This window comes from Oratosquilla oratoria, chromosome 3 (genome assembly GCF_046742065.1).
Source record: "Oratosquilla oratoria isolate Oo_2021 chromosome 3, ASM4674206v1, whole genome shotgun sequence".
In the NCBI taxonomy this organism is placed as follows: Eukaryota; Metazoa; Arthropoda; class Malacostraca; order Stomatopoda; family Squillidae; genus Oratosquilla; species Oratosquilla oratoria.
The window spans coordinates 40,109,676-40,117,273 of NC_134779.1; positions in this window are offsets into that span (position 1 = coordinate 40,109,676).

Here is a 7,598-nt window from a genome sequence, read left to right on the forward strand (position 1 = left end):
ATATCGTGACATCTTGACAGGTGTATCAATGGTAAGAATGGAAAGGCGCGATTGGGAACAAGAGACTGTTCCTGACCGGTTTGCGCCTTTGAGGCTTTTTCAAATCTTTTTATTTATCTAGTTATTTATTTATTTTTTCTTTTTAGAGAGAGAATGAAATCATTGGTATTTATAGGGTAGTTGCTGTGCTTCATGAGGGACGCGGGGTGGGATTCCGTATGCTGCTTGGCTTGGTGGTCATGTAGGGTCAGTTGTCTTGCGGGCGGAGGTAGTTGTTTGTTTTGTGTGGTGTTTATGTATATTGTTTCTAATGTTTTTCTTTGTGGTTTGTTTAGGTTTTCATGTAAAATGTTTGCTTGGCTCCATTGAGGTAAATGTTGCTTTTCTTCGATGTGGTTTACCCAGGCGTTTGTTGTGCGGTGGTGACAGACATCGGCTTTGTGTTCATGTAGGTGTTTCTTTAATACCCTGTACGTTTCACCATAGTAAGCAAGGTTGCATCCTGAGCAGGGGATGTTGTAAAGGACACTGTCGGGTTGAGTAGAATTTTGTCTGTTATTTGTGAAGTCGCGTATTTGTTGTCCTTTGTCTGATATTACTGTGATGCCTATGGGTTTTAATTTCTTGGTTAGGAGGTGAGATAGGTCCGATGATGGTGCTATGAGGAGGATATTTTCATTTTTTGGTTTGTGGTTCTGAGATGCTTCTTGGTTTGATTTCCTTAGCTTTGTATAGGGCTCGGGCGATGATTCCTGTTGGGAAGTGAAGTGTTTTGAATGTAGTGGTGATGTGGTCTATTTCGTCTTGAAGGTATTCTGGGCTGCATATTCCTAGTGCTCTCAGGAAGAAACTATTAGTATACCACTTTTAGTTCTGTCGCTGTGGGCACTGAAGTAGTGTATATAGTCGTTTTTGTTTGTGGGTTTTCTGTAAACTTTGAATTTTGCTGTATCATTGCTCCTGATGATTAAAGTGTCAAGGTATGTTCGACTTTTAGTTCTGTCTCTGTAGTGTATGTAGTCGTTTTTTGTTTGTGCGTTTTCTGTAAACTTTGAATTTTGCTGTGTTATTGTTCCTGATAATTAAAGTGTCAAGGTATGGGAGAGAGTCCTGATTTTCTTGTTCGACTGTTAATTGTATTTTCTGGTGTGATTTGTTTAAATTGTATAAAAGGATGTCAGTGTCTGTGCCTTTAGGTATGATGTGAAAGTAGTCGTCGACAAACCTGAGCCAGGTGGTGCCATCGGGTAGGAACTGTTTGTAGTTGTTTTGTTCAAGAAGTTCCATTGGTAAGCAGACGGCTATAGTACTAAGGGGTGATCCCATTCGTAGGCCGTCGTGTGTATATATATGTATATATATATATATATATATATATATATATATATATATTTACATATATATACATACAGATACATATATTTACATATGTATATATATATATATATATACATATACATATATTCATACATATATATATATATATATACATAATGTATATATCTGTATATATGTATATATATGTATATATATATTCATGCATGTATACACACACACATACACACACACACACACACACACACACACACACACACACACACACACACACACACACACACACACACACATATATATATATATATATATATATATATATACATATATATATACATATATATGTGAATTGATTTACAAATTTCTAGCGAGAATAGGGATGGAAGTCGTACACTCCTCAGGAAAGAAAACACGGGACATTTTATCCAGTAACCAACACACGGAAAAGAAAAATGAAAAGAGTGTGGTTTACAAGATTCCATGTGGTGGATGTGATGCAGCTTATTTTGGAGAAACTTCAAGAGGAATCACAAAAATATTATACGAACATAAGAATGACATGCGACGCCACAAGACATGTAATTCGTTAGTAGTACACGCTACACAACACGGACATATGCCTAATTGGAACAGCACCAAAATCCTACACACCGGTATGAAAAAGACGACAAGAAAAACTATTGAAGCTGCATATATCAATACTTTTAAATCAACCAATCATAGAGAAGGATTTGTAAATTTGGCACACACAACAGTAAGATTAATCATCGAGGGGGCACAACGGCGGACTCTATCCCAAGGCGACCTGTGAGATGACCCGCTTAGTATATTGACAATGTATTCCAAATTGCCTGTACTATTATTTCTCTGAAGAAGACTGTCGAAACGTTAGAGAATAAAATACTTCTGCTCCTTCCTGGAATTTATCTATACCACTCTTGCCATACATTTGTCTTTTCTCTTGTCATATATATATATACATATATATAAATATATATATATACATATACATATATATATATATATATATATATATATATATTGTTGTGAAGGTTGGACAGATGAGTGAAAAGGTGGTAGAGAAATACGGGTTAGAGCGAGAACACTGTATTACTGACGTTTCGACTACAAGTCTTCTTCAGAGTGACAGACAGCGTGTGTGTACATCATATATACTCTCTTTATGGCTCATCCGGCTGGACGTTTCAGCAAGTCGCATCGGGCCGAATCGGCATGCGACTTGCTGAAACGTCCAGCCGGATGAGCCATAAAGAGAGTATATATGATGTACACACACGCTGTCTGTCACTCTGAAGAAGACTTGTAGTCGAAACGTCAGTAATACAGTGTTCTCGCTCTAACCCGTATTTCTCTACCACCTTTTCACTCATATATATATATATATATATATATATATATATATATATATATATATATATATATATATATATATATATATATATCACAACTAACACCACAGTCGGACGAAAGAAGGAGTTGAGAAAGCGAAACTATATATTTCGATTGCTAACTGCAATCCTCTTCAGTAGTACAAACTGGAAGGAGGATGCTGTCTTGAATAGGAAACTCTTCGTCTCACCTTGTCACAGGGGTACTTATCGACGCACTCTAAAGACTTGATTCTGGTTAACACGGGAAATTCTTTATATCATTCTTCGAGAACAAGACAAGTACAGTATATGGAGGAAACTGTTGCAATATAATCACTAAATCTAACAATATACCTAAACAAATATAGTTTTTATGTTAAATGCTGGATGTATTTATAGAAAACGCAAATTATATGACAGACTTTAAGAAGTATGTTTTACTCGCACATTGTTCACTTGCATCTTCCAGACTTGGAATCACAGCCAACCACTTACCGATGTTGGTACCCAAACTGCACCCACACCCACACCCACACAACAGTCTGCCCACTCACACCGACATCTAGACATCTATCTGTCCATATACACCTCCACCCACACCCATATCTACCCATCTACCCATATATAGTTCCCCGCCCCCACACATATTATTGGAAATGGGTAAAAGCTCAAAGAGTGTCAATTGTATCACTGGTCAACAAAACTGATCAAAATACCTGTTCCTCAAGCAAAAGGAGGTGAACGTGATATAGTTTTCCTGCTGATTTCAAATATGTTTTCAGAATTTTTTCTATCAGGTATTATTTTCGAGTGTATTTTGCTTCTGGGAGATCCCTTTTTAGTTCCCAACAGTAATCAGCCAACACTAAAGAGCTCCACTTCTCCTGATACCGGGTTTACATGTTCAGAATATCCTGGTGAAACCTCTCACCGTGCTCGTGTATGTATATATATATATATATATATATATATATATATATATATATACATGCATACATATATACATATGTATATATATATATATATATATGTATATATACATACATGCATACATATATATATATATATATATATATATATTTATATATATATGCAAACATACATACATATATATACATATATACATATATTTATATATACATACATACATACATACAAATATATATATATACATATATATATGAGTGACTGGGTGGAGGAAGAATAAGCGAAGATGGGCTGGAACTTTTTTTTTATTATTGCTTATACGTTTCGACCGACTCGGTCTACAAACATTTTTTTTTTTTTTTTACATTTATTGATTTACAAGAAATACATCTTGTTTGGGTCTCTACCCATATTCCTAGAAGACATACAAGTATGCCTTTTACAATAAATTACATGTACATTTGTTTAAATATGACAATATTTGTTGCGCTGTACGATCCTGGTTGCGTCCCATCCGGTCCAGCCGACGTAGTTCCTGCACCCGTCGCGTCCCATCCGGTCCAGCCGACGTAGTTCCTGCACCCGTCGCGTCCCATCCGGTCCAGTCTAGGGCATCATGCGCAGTTACCTAAGTGAGAAAGGAGAAGATGTTAATCCTTTGGCTTGAATTTTTGTGGTGAGCTATAATTCAGTATTTCAAGTGAGTGCAGTTAAGAACCCATCCGTATCCTCTGGGGCTGGCACTTGAAGGAGACTTCCCAGCCGACGTGGTTGGTATCTTTTGCACTCGTCGCGTCTCATCCGGTCGGTTCAGGGCATCCTGCGCAGTTACCTGGGTGAAGCAGTTACCTGGGTGAAGAAAAGAAAGCATTAGTCTTTGGCTTAAGTTGAAATGTGTCATAAGTCAAAAAATCAGCAAGAGAGTACAGTCGAACAGAACCCATCCGTATCATCTGGGGGGCGGCACTTGAAGGAGGCGTCCCAGCCGATACGAGTTAAGGGACATCGTCAGTCGACGAATGAGTCCCCCAGCCGAGGTCCTGGGGCCCGCACGTAGAAATCTGGTCGCCGGGCAAAGGGCCACATAATGATCTAGCCCGTTTGCGCCGGCCTCTCCACAGTGGATGCAGGCCTCCGGCTGTCCCGTCACCTCCGAGAAGCATCGATACCCGAGACGGAGTCGATGAAGGGTGACTTCCTCTATCCTGGAGAGACGGACTCCAGGGGTCAGTCGCTCATACGCTGTGGCAACTTGATACCAGCGTGCTGACTGCCTCTGGGCTGTTAGGTTCCTGTGGCTTTGTAGTTCCCTCTTGGCCATCGTTCTCGTTGCAATGGCCAAGATCTCAGTTCGGCTCGGGAGGACACCGATTCCGCCTTCCATGTCCCCTGTGGCCGCTCTTCTGGCCACCCTGTCTGCCGCTTCATTTCCCTGGATGCCGATGTGTCCCGGCACCCAGTTGAGGACGACTGATCTCCCTTGCTGACGGAGGGCCTTGAGCTGAAACAACAGTGAGGTCATTAGTTTTTTCTGGTCATTATGATGAATTTTAGATATTAATTGCAACAGAGCTAAACTATCTGTGTGCACAACTACATTACGTTGGTGGGTGTTGAGAGCATGGGTCAATGCTAGACCCACTGCAACACCCTCTGCTTGCGTCGAGCAGCGAGTGCCCAACACCCTTACTCCCTGTTCCTCGTCCTTCGTGACAAACGCTGCACCTGCCACGTTGTGTACGGGATCCACGGAGCCGTCTGTGAAATAGACGACGCAGTTTTCCTGGGCCACAGATCTCATTGTGGCCTCCGCATCCGCCCGCAGGCGCGGCAGCGGCGTACCGCGTCGTGACGCCATCACACTGATTCTGGCCGGTGGATTCTCCCAGGGGGGAGACTGCACATAACCTTCCACCGGCACATCCCTCCTCTTCTGAAGGATAAGGTCATGCAGGTGAAGGTCCCTTATGCGGTGTGCAACCCTCGCTGACCACCTCTTCTGCGGGAAGAGATCCGGATCTTGCTGGAGGGCGCTGATTAGCCTTCGCCGCAGGAACGAGTCATGTTCTCTCTGAATGACTCTTATGGCGAAGGCTACCACCAATCCTGAGATCCTCGCACTGATAGGCACCAGTCCCGCCTCTTGCTGCATATTGGCGACCAGAGTCCAGCGCGGCGCGCCCAATATTACGCGCAGCGCCTGGTTCTGTACTGTCTCCAAGTCAGCCAACCGTGTTGCGGATAGACCAGCCAGAGCACTGCTGGCATAGTCTATCACCGGTCGAATTGCGCTGACGTAGAATGTCCGGAGGACAGCGCAGTTGGCACCTGCCTCTCTGGTCGCCAAGGACTTCAAAACGTTAATCCGGCTGAGGACCCTTCCCCGGATGTATGCCACTTCAGTCCGGAAGGACAGCCTGGAGTCGAGCCAGACACCTAGGTACATGTGCGTGCTGACCCACTCTACCTCATGTCCTGCAGCAGAAGCCTGTCCCTCGGTGTCACGCTAGTGCCAAAACACATGGCTTTGGTCTTTGGTGGCGAGATCTTGAGGCCAAGCTCTTCGCATTTGGAGGAAATGCGGTCGAGGCACATTTGCGTCCTTCTGGCCTTGGTCCTTCTGCCTGCTACCACCAGCGCGACATCGTCTGCGTATGATAGGAGGCGGCATCCTGTGGGTAGAGGGATGGCTATTAATTCACTCATCAGCACGTTAAACAGGGTGGGACTGAGAACCCCACCCTGGGGTGTACCATTTTCCAGGGGGTGATAGCAGGACTCCACTCCCTGTAGACGGACTCTGGCAGTTCTATTGGAGAGGTAGTCCGCTATCCACTGTAACAGTTTCCCCTGTACTCCTCTTGCAGCCAGACTGTCCAGAATTGCAGCGGGACTGGCAAGCTCGAATGCCTTCTCCAGGTCAAAGAAGACGACCATGGCGTGACGTTGCTCCACATGGCTCAGAAGCGTTGTAATGCATTGAGCCGTGCCCACCCCTTTGGTGAAGCCATAGAGGTTCTCTTGTGGTGGTCCCAGTTTCCACAAAAGTCTTTGGAGAACCATCTTTTCCATGGTCTTCCCCAGGCAGCTTGTCAGGGAGATAGGACGATACTTTCCGGGCTCCCTGGGCTTGGGGATAGGCACGATGTCGGCCCTCTTCCAGTTGGACGGAAGTCTTCCACAGGACCAACTGCTGTTTACCACCTGGAGGAGTGCTTCTTCTCCAGCATCCCCCAGGTGTGCAACCATGGAGTACGTCACTAGGTCGCTCCCTGGAGCAGTGTCGGAGGATCTCTTACGTGAGGCTTGCAGCTCATGGATGGTGAATGGCGTGTCCGTGTCACCCGGAGACCCCATGGCAGCCTGTATCCTGGTCTCCCTTGGTTCACGGAGCATGGCCTGCCTCTGTTGCAGCTCGGCGGGTAGCGTGGCTGTGTGCGTGCGTCTGGCAAATTCTTGCGCCAGATCTTCTGCCTCGCACTGTGGTGCACGGGGAGCGCGCCGTGGTGGGGTACGGCTGGTCGCTATGTGGAGTTTCCCCCAAAGTTCCTTTAGCGTGGTGGACTCACTAAAGCTTTGGCACCATTCTAGCCACTTCTCGCTACGCACACGTCGAGCTGTCTCCTTGGCCTCTTCGACGGCACTCCGGAGGTTGGCCAGGTTAGCAGGGTTGTGGTGTCTACGCAGGATCTTTCGTAGACGGTTGACCCTGTGGTTGGCATCCTTGATCTCTTGGTTGTAGTACCAACCATCTCGATGTCTCCTCCTGTTGAGGCCCTTCTTAGGTATTGCCTCCTCTGCCGCTGCATGAATAGCAGAGACCAGTAAGGCCTCCGCATCGTCCAACTCACCCATGGCCAGAGCGTCGGTGACGACCTCGCGAGCCACTCTGTCCTTGAACAACGTCCAATTGGCCTTGCGCGGGTTCCACCTTCCTATTCTCTG